This window comes from Delphinapterus leucas, chromosome 11 (assembly GCF_059928025.1).
Source record: "Delphinapterus leucas isolate spDelLeu-1000000601 "Yukka" chromosome 11, BTC_Dleu_Yukka2, whole genome shotgun sequence".
Classification (NCBI taxonomy): Eukaryota; Metazoa; Chordata; class Mammalia; order Artiodactyla; family Monodontidae; genus Delphinapterus; species Delphinapterus leucas.
In genome coordinates, this window is record NC_143139.1 from 56,478,581 (window position 1) to 56,494,363 (window position 15,783).

The window sequence follows — 15,783 nt, forward strand, 5'->3', positions numbered from 1 at the left end:
AGATGGCATCATTGGTGAATTCTACCAGCATTTAAAGAAGAGTTAACACCTACCCTTCTCAATCTATTAAAAAAAATATTCAGAAGAAGAAATATGCTTCCAAATTCATTCTTCAAGGCCAGGATCACCCTGATACCAAAACCAGACAACAAAAAAGTAAATTATAGGCCAATATCTTTGATGAACATAGATGCAAAATTCTCAACAAAATATGAATATTGCCAAACTAAATTCAACAATACATTAAAATACACTTTAATGGAAATACATTTCCCTTGATCAAGTGAAATTTATCCCAGAGATGCAAGGAGGGTTCAATATTCACATGGCAATGTGATACACCACATTAACAAACTGAAAAATAAAAGTTATATGATCATCTCAATAGATGCAGAGAAAGCATTTGACAAAATTCAACATCCATTTATGACAAAAACTCTCAACAAAACGGGTATAGAGAGAACATACCTCAGCATAATAAAGGCCATATATGACGAGTCCACAGCTAACATCATACTCAATGGTGAAAAGCTGAAATTATTTCGTCTAATATCTGGAACTAGACAATGACGTCCACTCTCACCACTTTCATTCAACATAATAGTATTGGAAGTCCTAGCCACAGCAATCAGACAAGAAAAAGAAAAAGAAATAATAATAATATATATGATAATATATATGATAGAATATTACTCAGCCATAAAAATGAATGAAATCTTGCCATTTGTGACAACATGGACGGATGTAGAGGGTATTATTCTAAATGAAGTAAGTCAGACAGAGAAAGACAAATACTGTATGTTTTACTTATATGTGGAATCTAAAAAACAAAATCAATGAACAAACACAACAAAACAGAAAGAGACTCATGTATACAGAGAACAAACAGGTGGTTGCTAGAGGGGAGGACGGTGGGGGGGATAAGAGAAATAGCTGAGGGAGATTAAGAGGTACAAACTTCCAGTTGCAAAAAGATGAGTCTCAGGTATGGAATGTACAGTGTGGGGAATGTAGTCAATAATTATACAATGTATTTGTTTGGAGATAGATGGTAACTAGTCTTATCCTGGAGATCATTTTGCAATGTATAGAAATATTGAATCACCATATTGTGTACCAGGAGCTATCCTAGTGTTGTTGGTCAATTACACTTCAAAAACAAACAAACAAACCCATGGAAAAAGGGATCAAGTTTTTGGTTACCAGAGGTGGGGGCATGGGGGAGGTAATCAAAAGGTGCAGCCAGTTATAAGTAGGTGCAGACTTCCTAGTACTTATAAATAAGTACTAGGGGTGTAATATACAACATGATAAATATAATTAACTGTGCTGTATGTTATATGAGAAAGTTGTTAAGAGTAAATCTTAGTTCTCATCACAAGGAAAACATAGTTTTTTCCATATCTTTTATTTTGTATCTATAGGAGATGATAGATGTTCACTAAACTTGTGGTAATCATTTCATGATGTATGTGAGTCAAAAAGTCATACAGCACACCTTAAACTTATACAGTGCTGAATATCAATTATATCTCAAAAAAACTGGAAGGAAAAATAATAAAAATTAAACCCCTCCAGAGTTCCTGCTTGATCTCCCTAACAGCATCCCTCCTCCCCATCCCACATCCCCTTCTGACCCATCCCAGCCACCATCTTCCACTACTCTTTCTCTTATTTTACTCCTCACATCCTGATCTTCTTGCTGCTCTTCAAACACAGCAAACTCCCTCTCCCATCACAGCCTTTGCATTTACTATCTCACTGTTAGGAACCCTTTCTCTGAGATATATGCAGGGCTCACACCCTCATTTTACTCAGGTCTCTACTCAAACACTACCTTTTCAAAGATGCCTTCCATAATCAGACAATTTTAAAATATCATCTTGTCTGTCACTGTCTGCCTCCTTACCCTGCCTGCTTTTCTTCCCTCAGCACTTTTCATCATTGATATATAATACTCTCTCCCTACTAGGAAGTATTACTCAAGATAGCAGGGATATTGGCTATTTTGCTTCCTGATGATTCAGAGTCTAGACAATGACTAGCTTATGGCAGAAGCTCAATAAATATCTTTTGAATGAATGAATAAAGCAGATGCATAATTTAAGATTAGGTAAAATAAGCATAATGCAAAGTATGGTATGCTTTATAACTATATAAATATGTTAAGATTTGTAAAGTGGTACAAAGACATTAAAATAATTCTGAGTAATGGTTTTTGAATAAGATTTTATAATGTTGGGCTAATTTCCAAGATTTTTAAAATATAAAGTCACCATGTATATCTGGGAAATGGTATCAGTTGACGGTTACAGAGAATGCAGTTGCTTTTTTTGAGAAATGACTAGCTTCAGGCACATATCTCAGAGGAAAATAACCACAGTGATTTCAGAGTTAATACCACTCATACACATTTGAACATTATCTCCTATTCAGTATAGCACACCAGATAAGTGCAGCAATTCAGAGTCAGAGGGTCTGGGTCTGAAGCATAGCTCTTCCACTTAATAACTAGATGACTTTGCTGTACTTTCTTAACCACTATCAAGGTCAGTATTTTGTAAGACGATTTTTTAGAGCAGTTTTAGTTTTGTAGCAAAATTGAGTGGAAGGTACAGAGATTTCCCATATATCTCCTACAAACCCCCCCACATGCATAGCCTCCACCATTAACAACATCCCCCCAACTGCCCACCCCAGAAAGGTACACTGGTTACAAATGATGAACCTACATTACACATCATTATCATCTAAAGTCTATAGTTTACATTAGGGTTCACTCTTGGTGTTGTATATTCTATGGGTTTTGACAAATGAATAATGACATATATACACCATTATAGTATCACAGAATATTTTTACTGCTCTAAAAATCCTCTGTGCTTCATCTATTCATCCCTCCCTTATCCGTATCCCCTGGCAATCAATGATCTTTTTACTGTCTCCATAGTTTTGTCTTTTCCAGAATGTCATATAGCTGGAATCATACAGTCTGTAGCCTTTTCAGATTGGCTTATTTCACTTAATAATATGAATTTAAATTTCCTCCGTGTCTCTTCATGGCTTGCTGGCTCATTTCTTTTTAGCACTGAGTGACATTCCATTGTCTGGATATACCCAAATTTATTTATCCATTCACCTACTGAAGGATATCTTGCTGGCTTCCAAGTTTTGGCAATTATGAATAAAGTTGCTATAAACATCCATATGCAGGTTTTTGTGTTCTGTGTCAGTTTTTTGTACATATCTTGGAGGTCCGCTAAGGGGATTAATTGAGATAAAGCTTCTAAGATGTTTATCATGTTGTCTGGAACCTAGTAAGCATTCACTAAATATTACCATTATTTGTTTTGCTATTTTAAAGCTCGGCAGATATTTTTGCCTTTATTTCACAGACAAGGAAACTAAAATTCAAAAAACCTAAATGACAAACAAAAAGTGGCAGAACCAGAGCACATAACCAGGACTTCCTACTGTAACTTCAATTGTTCTATTATGTCATGTGTCTATTCTGCAGGAAGCAAGCAAATGTAGACCCACTCTGCTTAGTATGGAAAATGATGCTTTGTCTCTTTGTGAACTTTCCTGTTATATCTCTTATTAAGATTATAATTTACCCTAGATTTTATACACCTACTAACTCCTATATCACAGGATAATCACATTTCCTTACTAATGAACTATTTAACAATGAAGAGATGAGAGAGGAGAGGGTGACTAATTCAGTGAGCTATGTTGTCTCTAGATCACTTCATAGGTACCAGAAGAAGATTCTGGAAGCATACATGGAATTTTAAAAATCCACATGTAACCACATTATTGAAAAATCTTTGTAGAAGATGTTGGTTGAGAAACTTAGTTGCCAAAAATATAGAACTAATATGAGAGGGACCACGGCTTGAAATAATGATATGTGCATCTGGGGATTCAGGAAAATCTGGCATAATTAGAAAAGGGGTGAGCTAGAAATAACCATGTGTCTTTTCTATTTACATGAGAGCCTAAGAAGCTTCTTGGGGCAAAACCTCTAGTAGGGGAAATGGGGGTTGGGTCTCAAGAGAGGGATTTAAGGACAATGGACTTGGGTGAAATGGAAGAGGGGGAAAGAGGAATTTAGGTTTGGACTTGTTCCAGTACCCTGGGGAAATTAAGCCTGAAATAACAAAACATCATTTTGGGCACATACATAACCGAGGAACACACAAGAATGGCGGAAGCAAGGCAGTAGAGGAGTTCCCTTCCTTTGGTGTTACACAGAACACAGCTTCAGCCCACGGAGGGCCTATGCAGTAGTCAGGTCACATGGGTCCTCAGTCAGGAGACTCAGGGCCTTGAGCACCAGCAGCAATCAGACAACACTGTCCTTGGCACCATTATCAATGGCATTAGCATCAGTAGTGGAAGTTTCCATACAGACACAGGCAGATATCACCACTGCCAACAGCTATGGCTACTTGGAGACACAGGAGACCCCAGAGCAGGTGGCCCCAGGGAGCAAGGGCAGGAGACATCTGTTCTGAGTATGTCATGCAAAACTAAAAGAACTGTGCTTAAGAGAAAAAGGTAAATATCTTCTAGGGAGTCTCAGCAAATATGAAAGTTGAAGAAGAGAATTGAAGAAGATAGAGATGCGGTAATAGTATTTATGTGCATGAGGAGGTGGGCAGCAGGGAGAATGCCAATAATTTCTATTACAATGCAGGTCTTATCACCATGCTGGTAAGACTAGGGCAATATGGGTTGTTTTTTTTTTTTAACTTTTATTGAAGTAAAGTTGATTTAAAATGCTGTGTTAATTTCCATCTGTACAGCAAAGTAACTCAGTTATACATCTATACATATATATGTGTATATATATATATTCTATTTCATATGTTTTCCCTTATGGTTTGTCACAGAATATTGAATATAGTTCCCTGTGCTATACAGTAGGACCTTGTTGTTTATTCATCCTATATATAATAGTTCGCCTCTGCTAATCCCAAACTCCCAATCCTTCCCTCCCCTACCCGCCCCCCCAAATATGGGTATCTTTTGGCTTTTTTTTGGTTTGCCACATGGTCCAACATTCTATTCTCTGTCACTTTTCAACTGCCTCACTCTTTTTCATCATTTGGATCTCAATTTAAATGATGCTTCCTTAGGGGTTCTTTTGTTACAATCCCCAATTTAAATTAAACTTCCTATTTCCCAAGCTGAAATTGTTTCTAAATATGATAACTATTATAAAGTACCACTCAAAGTCTCTAGAAAGTTCAAGCAAATAATCAGGATGTTGGAATAGCCTCCAACAGAATAATAAGAGGTGAGATAAATCTTCGATGATTTTCTAACAAACCATGAATGAAAATTTCATTCCAGAATAACATAAAATAAATCCACTGAATTGTGAGAATAAATTCATGTTTGTGATTAACTCATCAGAATTCTTCTGAGTATATTATTTTTCAATTTTGTATTACCATATGATAAAAATATAGCTGCATCATTTATTATCCATACACCTCATTAGAGTGTATATATCATTTATTTGTATTACATTAAACTAGAGAACTATATGAAAACCTCAAAGTTTATTATTTCCTTTACTCCAAATGCATTGACAACGTTTCATGATTTATTAACATCAGTAGAATCATTCTTGATATAAAAAGAAAACAAAAATCTGAAGTATTTCTGGTTATTAAATGTATTTTATTGACGTACTCTCTTTACAGTGTTCAGTTTTTGAGTGCTGCTGGCTGTCATGTATTTTGAGGAAGGCGATTGCAAAATAACAAATTTCCAAAAATATTTTATAGAGTCCTGTATATCCAAAATGTGTTCAGGACATTTTTAATAACAGATAATCTGTCTTTTAGTTCATTTGAACATCCTGACATAGGCACAATAAAAGTGAGTTTATTTGAACCTCACCAGAGTATACAGATTTTTTTACATGACAGTGTTCTCAGCCTTGTGAAAAAACATTGACTCTATGACTGTGAATTAGATATTATCAAGTGCCAATTTGTATCACTAAGGTAAAAATGGTATGTGATTTATAAATGTTTTGGTCTAATAAAATCAGTAATTTTATCAGTGCTGAAGATAATCATGAAAACTAAGGAAAATTACGTGCAGAACAATAAATTTATTAGACTCTTGCCATGGATCTGGAAATGAATTACTGAGGCAGAAAACATATCTCTTCCATTTGAGAATTCACACTGTTAGGGGATCATAATAGGCATTAAGTAAACTAAAAACTAAATTAGCTAAACACCACATAGGCTGGGTCTCCACATTTTAAAAATCTAGTTTGATTTTTAAAAATTTTGACTAAGTTGTCTAATCAAGATCATAAAGAACATATAAAATAAGCAATAACTTATCAAGGAGTATGAATACGTCAAGTCCCTCTCTCTGCTCTTTCCTACTCTTTACTTTTTCTCTGAGTTGCTGCTTGTTTTGTTCCCCTGTCTTGGAGTGGATGTTTACTTGATTCACTCAGTAAATATTTATTGAACTTCTAATATATGCCAAGCACTGGATACATTGAACATACAATGGTTATTAAGGCTCCATCTCTGCCCCCACAGTCCTTTCCTGCTCTGACCGAAGGCAAATCCCTCCACTTATGCTCCCATCCCCTGTCGTATTCTTGAGAATTTTGTTCCTCTTCTGTCTTCTGCATTATCAGTTCCTGTCTCAGTACCGGATTATTCCTATAAACATATAAATATGTACAAGCCGTCTTGAAAATTAAGCCTTCATAGAGTCCATATCTTTTTTTTTAAGTTTTTAATACTTTTATTCAACAAACATGTAGACCTTACAGTGGGCTGATACTGTTAAGTGTTTTACAATGATCAGCCCTTTCAGTTCTTATGAGAACCTGCGACGTAGATACTATTATTTTTCCTATTTGGCAGATGAGGGAGTTAAGGCACACAGAGGGTACGTGATTTCTGTCCAAAGTCACAAATCTAATTAGTGAAAAATCTAGGATTCAAAGCCAGGCTCCTGCTCCAGAATCCATGCTTGTGAGCCTTCTGCTTTGCTGCTTCTAGGGGACAGTTGGAATAGACATGATATAAACAAAGATTCAGTAAGGCGCCTAAGCATTATGAACCTGAATGTTTTCCCCTTGAATCTTTAGCTTTTTATTAGCTAAGATGTAAAAATATCTTCAGAGCATTAAAGTCTGGCATTTGACATATTCCTATTTAAAAAGAAATTGAAACAATTTTCAATTAGTGAGGATATGCGGGAGGACTCTGCCCTCCATGTGCACTTGTTGGGACCAACCTTGCTTGGTCTGTGCACTGGGGACTGGAGACAGTCCGCTACCCACTAAGGGTCTCCAGGAGGAGCACATGCTTGGGACATGATGGGTCCTCAGGGCTGAATGAATAAACGCCACACCTTATCCTTCCATCCCACAAGGGGGGCTTGATTCAAGTACTGGGGGAAGACAGCTTAGTCCTGCTTCTAGTGGATCCCGAGATCCACCCTTCAGTCTCAAATGGGCCTTTCAACTTCAACCCTGCTTCACTGTACCCTTTCCTTCATGTGGCTTTTACCAGTTCCACCTTCCGGTTTCACCATGCCTTTATTGTCTTCTACTTTCTAATCATTTAGTTAACATATATCTTATTTAACTTATATCTATTGGGCAACTACCATGAACAGGCACTCCATTTACAGTTTCATTTTAACCCTCATAGAATTACAGAAAACTCCTAAGTCATCTCAGTTTATGTCATGTGCAAACAACTGTGTCAACCAAATATTCCATGAACTTTTATAAGAGGATGCATTAGTTTCCTATGGCTGCTATAACACATTACCACCCACTTGGTGGCTTAAAACAACATCTCATCACCTCTCTTTCTCTTCTACTCAAATCTCCCTCAGCCTCTCTCGTTTAAGGACACTTATGATTATGCTTAAGGCCCCTCTGGATAATCCAGGATAGCTTCTCCATCTCAAGATCCTTACTCTCATCTGCAAAGTTCCTTTGGTCATATAAAGGCTCATTCACAGGTTCCAGGATGCAGAAATGTTTGGGGCCATTATTCAGCCTACCATAGACGCCCAAATAGACTTATTTATATTTCTAAGAGTAAGATATCCATTTTCGTGCTCAGTGGACAAACCAAAACCACAAAATGTCAACTGATGTTAAATCTACCCACCCAAAAGATAAAGTCAATAACATGTTTCCTCTTTTTAGTAAAACAGACAGTCTGAATGCAATTAAGCACCATCACAGTTGAATTATGTAAGGAGGCATTTTTTTCTTCAGTACCATTCCAAAGAAAATTACAATATGACCGTGTGACCACAATTCTCTATTTTTAACCTAAATTTTGGAATCACCCGAGCCATTATGAAACTTCAAACTTTCCTTCTGAAAAAAAAAAAGTCTCTTGACCTTTGGTTATTTCTTAGAAAGTATGGCGGTTTTAGACATGTCCATAAATTTTAATGTTCCTACCAGTAAGAGAAAACTTTTCTTCCTTTTTCTCTCCTAGAACCTCGGTGGACCTTTGTGACTACAACAACTAATGAAATACAGCAGAAGTGACATTCCATGACCTCCAAGACTAGGTAAGAAAAAGCCATGCAGATTCTGCCAGTTTTTCCTGAGAGGCTCACTTTCAAGCCCTGAGCTTTTCAGAGTGTAACTAACTGAAGTGCCATGCTTGAGGCATCCCGTGGAAAGATCACCACACTGAAATGGAAAGAGTTGCCCGAGGAGCGGCTGCATTCCCGCCCCAGCTGGCAAGTCCCCACCCCGAGCCCCAAGTCTTCACATCTTGTCTTCCAGCTGTGAGTCCATATCTTTCTCTACCGATTGTCCCATTTCTTTGTTCTGCATCACATGAAATACTTTCGAGGAAATCATCTGTAGTCTCTGCCTCATCCTTATCTCTGTTTCATTCTTCAAACACTCTCATCTAACACTGACCCCAACAATAGAAAGAAACCAGTCTTGTTAAGATCACCAGTGACCTCCATGTTGCCAGGTCCAATAGACATTTGTATATCCTAATCTAGTTCTCAGCAGCTATTTGGCACAGTTGACTATTCTTTCTTTTCGAAACTTTCTTCTCTTATCCTCTGTGGCATCATACCCTCCCAGCTTTTCTTCGACTTCAGTTGTTTTCCTTCTCATTTCTTTTGCTGACTTTTCTTCCACCCAACTTCTAAATGCTGATGAACCTTACGGTTCCTTCCTGGACACTTTCTATTTTCTATCTATACTCTTCCTTTAGGAAATATTATCCTGTCCCAGGCTTTGCACACTCCTTGTATGCTGATGTCTACCAAATGTCTATTTACTGCCCAGATCTTTCCCCTGAGTTCTGTAGACCCAGATATCTAACGGTTACCTGACATCTCCATCAGGGTGTCTAAAAGGAGTCTGAAATTTAATATGTATGAAATTGAGATTATGACTATTCTTAAACCTGTTATTCTTCAAACTTTCCCATTTTAGTAAATGGAACTATTAACCATCCAATTGCACAAGATAACAACCTGAAGCACCTATGAATCCTTTCTTTTCCACCACACCCACTCTATCCTCAAGATCTTTCAGTTCTGCCTCCAAATACAGAAGAAATCTTCCCATTTTGGTCTATCTCTACTGTCAGCACCAAGTTCAAACTGCCATTATCTATATCTTGGGATACGATATAACAACCTGCTTCCATTCTTGTTCCTTTCCAATCCGTTCTTCACATAATATCCAGAGAGATCTTTAAAAACTGTAAATAAGATCACATATATTCCACGCAAAAACTCTTTAAGGCTTCCTTCCCATTGCTTTTAGAAGAAAGTCCTAATCTCTCACCCTGGCCTACAAAGCCCTACATGTCTATGTCTCCAGCTCACTTCACTAACCTCATCTTCCTCTCTTTCCAATGCTCCTGCCACATTGGCATCCTTTTTGCTTTGCAAATGCTTTTACTGGCTGTTCCTTCTGCTTGTAATGTTGTTCTGCCAGATCTTGAAATTCTGCTTTACTCTCCTTCTTCAGGTCTGGCTCAAGTGTCCATCCTCATGGTGGACTCTCAGCATCTTATCTAAAGAAGCACCCCACTCCCACCCTCAACACAATCTCAGTAACCCATGTGTTTCTTTCATAGGACTTATTCTGATCTCTAATGACCACAATTTTGTATTCACTCTATATATCTGTCTGAATGTTAGCAATTTGAGAAGTAAGCCACATTTGCTTTGTTCACCCCAGTGCCCATCATATTTCCTGGTAAGTAGATGCTCAATAATGAGAGATGAATGAATATATAATATAATATATATCATAAAATATAAAGATGTAGGTTAAGATCCTGGATCTCTCACTAATTGTATGAGTTGGGTAGTCACTTTATATCTCTGGAGTTCAGCTTTCTGAGGTTTAAATGGATAGAGTTGACTCTACAGTCTTAGATTGCCCGTTGCGATGGTTAATTTTATGTGTCAATTTGATTGGGTCACAGGGTGCCCAGATATTTGGTTGACTGTTATCCTGGGTGTGTCTGTGAGGGTGTTTCTGGATGAGATTAACATGTGAATCAGTAGACTGGGTAAAGCAGATTGCTCTCCCCCACGTGGATGGACCTTATCCAATCCACCGAAATCCTGAATAGAACAGAAAGGCTGAGTAAGAGAGAATTTGCTCTTTCTGCTTATCTGCCTTCAAGCTGGGACATCGGTCCTCTCCTGCTTTAGGACTTGTACTTGGACTAGAACTTATACCATTGGCTTTCCTGGTTCTCAGGCCTTCAAACTCATTCTGGAACTATACCACTAACTCTTCTGGGTCTCAGCTTGCTGACTTCAGATCTTGGAACTTCCTAGCCTTCATAACCATGTGAGATAATTCCTTACAATAAATCTTTATACACACACACACACACACACACACACACACACACACACCTCCTATTGATTCTGCTTTTCTGGAGAACCCAGACTAATACACCTATCTAATAATACTGACATTCTATGATGAAAAACAGTTTTTTCAGATTTCTTGTGATTGAACTCTCCCTTCTCCCACATCCTCCTTGAACTTGTAGGAAGTTTTGGCTTTCATCCTATAGACATGAGGGTAAAAAACAGATTGTGTAAGGGTGTAGCAGAGTAGATTGTGGTTACCAAATTGAGAGATGATTTATCAGAAACCTGTAAGAGTCAGTTTGTCTTTAACCCACTTTGCTGAACAGAATGCTCATACAACTGAAATAACTGTCACCCTTTACTTTAGCTCTCTCGTCTGACAGCAAAGAAAAAATATTCAGTTACGTGGAATTCTCATTGAAATGAACTGAATGATAATAGTAAAACAATTATTGAATTACTCACAAAATACAAGCAGCACCAGCTTAAAACAGCTGTCTTTGCAAACATAATTTGTTAAGTTGATACAATTTTATAAAGGGTAATATTTTCACAGATGTCCCTTCATGACTGATAAAATATTGTTTCATGTACTCCATTAGGCAAATTATATTGAAGAGAGCTGTGTAGAAGAAGCCATATTTTATGAGATGTTCATTGATGTATAGTTATAGGAATTAGGTATATGACCCAACGCTTAAATGACTTTGCATACTAATGGCAATGACTGGGCAGTGAATTTGTAATTAGTTCCACATGCACTGTTATATGTTTTGCAAATATCTGTTAGATAATAGTTAAGGAGCAAGGCGTGTTTAAGTAATGGGATCTTAGAGGTTATGTTGTCTTATCTCTCTCAATTTACAGATACATTTTACCAAACTCAGAGGAAAGTATTAGTTTTCCAACTGAGGTCACACAGCTATTGGGAGACCTGGGGTTTCAGATTTCCATGCCAGGAATCTTTTCTCTTTGCTTGCAACATTTGCAATTAGTGTCTATACTTTGAGATACATTTTCAATGCATGATTCTGTGAGAACATAATAAGTAACTGCTTTCAGTAATGAGTAAGTTTGTGCCAATATAGTGCCTCGGAAATTTCTCAGTTTACAAAAAAAATTAGGCCTGAAATAGCAACATAAATGTAACTACATATGTCAAAATTACCTACTTCAACTCATGTGAATGAATGAGTGTTTGGGTAAATTATTATCATGTAGATTTGGTTTATATTACATATCTACAAAGAGTAAAAGCCTAATGTAAGAAGGTTAAACTGTTAATTTTGTCTCCAAAAGCAAAATTTAGAAAGAATATAACATATCTTATAAAAGTAAATTTTTGATTTGGGGTCATGCTGAAGTTTTGTCACTGAAGCACTATATGCCAAAGAGAATGGTCGTGTTAATTTGCTGTCTTGTCCCTACAATTCCCCAGCACCCTGAAAATTTTATCACTTCAACACGTTCTGGCAAAGGGAATTCAAGGACCTACTCTGGGCGTAAGGGGTTAGCAGCTTCAGATCACAGATATAAGAATAGTGAGGCAATAACCAAAAGAAGCATATTTTGAAGTTGTCAGGTCAATAGCAAGTCCAAATATCCAGAATTGGATACTAAATATAAATGGAAACACCAAGAAAAAGAGTGTACGAATTACAGTAGATAGAGGCCAACAGGTACTACTTTTCAAACACGTGAGGCTTGAAGCTCGTAGTGAGAAGATGTATGGAAGATTCACTGGACGACTAGATAGAAACTTTTAATACAATTCCTATGGACTCTAATGTGGGAATTCTGGGCTAGGCCAAGAAGACAATAATGTCCATGAAGAAACAGAATGGGAATCAGGTGGAAGGAAAAAAAGGACAGGATGGTGTCTGAGTAAAGAGAGGTTTTTCTACCACTCCCTATCATCTATCAGAAGACAGAGCAGTTTCTTCTTTCTAAGTGTAATTAGGTTGTTTCTATGTATTTGACAAGGAAACATTATAGAACTGACAATCATTCTAGAGAAATATTTGTCATCCCTCTTCCCGATTGCTGATAAAACGGGTGTGTGTGTGTGTATACACGTACATGCATGGTAGGGACTAGGGTAAGAGGCATGTACGGTACAAAATGTAAGGAGGCTCTCACTGTCTGGGCTGAGTTGATGTCAAGCGTTTGGCATTTGGGGGATTAGAAATGGGACTAGAATCAGAAAGTCTGCTTCATGACCCTTAGAGTGAGTGTCTCCTTACATTTTGTGCCTTCCGTGCCTCACTTCTCACTTGCCTGAACCTGGTCCTGGCCCTGTGTGTATGTGTGTGTGTATGTGTCCTAACTCCAAATTTGGGTCTTTAATCCATGGTAGGCTCTTTATAGTTAGGTGGGTTAGGGCTATTTTGTTTTAGCATTTGAAGATCCCTGATGCTACCTGCTTACAAAGCAAGTAAATTTACCTACATTTAATAACAATATTATATGACTATCTGTCTCTTTACAGTGGAAGAAAGTTTGCCCAAGGCCACATGGGAAGTTAACAACAGAAATGGGATTAGAATCAGTCTGCTTCTTGGTTCTTTGCTTCCACACCACCCACCACCTTCACATCCAAAGACAGACTGTTGACAGCCTTGAGGAATGTGTGAACACACTGAGAACCACAGGCCATTGCACTGGTGTTTGTAAAAACTGATGTTTCAAGATGATTGCTTTCACAAGAAGAAAGCTTTATTTTTTTTTTTTTGTCATTGTGAAAAAATTAAAAATTAGTATAAAGAGAAAAATGAAGATCATTCATAGTTTCTCTAAAAGAAAACAACTAATACTTAATAGTTCTCTCACAGGCTTATTTTCTCACACATAAACAAGATACTATATATTCCTTTTTTATTATTATTTTATATTCTTTTTAATTATAGCTCTTATGTTACCCTTTTGCTTTCACTTAATATGTCATTTTCTCAGTCAAAATATGGGTTTATTTTATCATTATATAGACTTTAAAAATGTATTTAATTAATCCTTATCGATGGACATTTATGTTGTTTCCATTTTATCCTGCAACATTCTTTGTGTGTTTCTTGAATTACTTTCTTAGAATTTATTGAATTAAAGTAACTGGGTCAAACTCTATGATTTTTTTTGTAGGTCTTCTGATAATTTTGACAAATTGCCTTCCAGGGAAGGCATAGAATGTGCATTTCCACCAGTAGTTTACTAGTGTGGAACTGGCTGCCTTTTAACAGGACTAATGCTTTTCTGTGTTTGAGATAAGCCCACTCATTTTAAATTTCTACTGCCAGCCTGTGTCATTGGTTGTTCTTATTTCTAGAGCCATGAAACACTGAAATTGATTAATTCAGTCATTCATTCATTTTTCAAATATTTATTGTTCACATGGCAATTTTTAAATATAGAGGAAAATATGAATGAGATAGTCTTCTCCCTCAAAAAAAATCTACATTTGACAAACAACATCAGTTAATCTGAGGCACTGGTTTAAAGAGTCATGGGCTCTTTAATCCCCAAAACAACTAAATGAGGTGTATACCATTATTGTTCCCATTGTATAGATGAGGAAACTGAGGTGCATTGCTCAAGATCACATAGCTTGTAAGTGGTGGAGTTGAGATTTCAGTTCTGGTAATTTGACTCTAGAGCCTATGCTCTTAACCACAATGTTACAACGTGTAATAGATATACATAAATAACTCTAATATGAGAAAAAATATGTAGTAAGATAGTGTGTAAGTTCTGGCCAGAAACAGAATGTGGGAATGTAATTGGGCGGAAGCAAAAAAATAACTTACATGGTAATAGATAGACCCTGATGCTGATGAGGTCCCTCCCCTGGCCAAGTGTATAAAAGACATTGAACCTGCAGTTCTGCCCTCCTCAGATCTGGTAGATTTCTTGGCCCCATAGGCTTGAATTGACCAACCAATTATACACATGAATCATGAGGGTTTAGGGAGAAACTGGGGAGCTATGTCTACTCATTTGCTTCCTAATCCTGTGTCTATCCTTGGCCCTGCTTGACTGCCTGCTTGGGAGCCATCTGAAATGAAAGCAGCTTTGAACTGAGTCTAAGTCATCATTCTTGCTAGTCTTTGCATCTGGGCTAGGAGTTTGGGTCTCTCCCACCCAATACTTCCCAATACAGGACAATAACAGTTAAAATACTATAATAGTTCAAACGAGGGACTAGATATAGTTAAGGTGATCAGAGATGATTCCACTACATCTCTTGATGGGACGGTCTTGATGGGCAGAACTTCAGTTTGGAAAGGGATGAGGAGAGCATTTCAGTAGAATCCACAGCAGGAGGCTATGGCTATAGAAAGAGAATGTTGTTTTGGGGCAGGGGTCGGGGCGGGTGATAAGAAATCCAGTTTGACCAAAGATATCATCATATACATAGGGTATAGTGGTAGGAAAGAATGCACTAGCAAAGCAGGTTAGGTCCAAATCATCAAGAGCCTTGACTGTCAGGCTATGCAGTTTGATTTTGATTTTGTAGGTTCTGGGAAACCACTGAAAGTTAAACTATTTGGCTCAGCAATAAAAGTCCTCTATAGGAGAATCTCAAAATCCCTTTGTAAATTCTTAGCATACTACTTCCCCACCAGCACATTTATACATTCCCTTAGATCCACACATTTTTCTCAATCCCCAGACATGTCATGTCATTTTATACCCCCTCCCTTTCCTTTCCTTATTCTGTTCTGAATTGTTTTGTAGCCTGCAACTCCTTTATCAAATTTTATTTATCCTAAAAGTCTCAGTCTAAGTGCTCTTTTCATGATATCCTTACCCCAAATCAGAAATTGTTCTTTTCTTCTCCTACAGCTGATTTCTTTTTGCCTTATTTAGCTGGTCCATGTGGGGATATTATTGGGA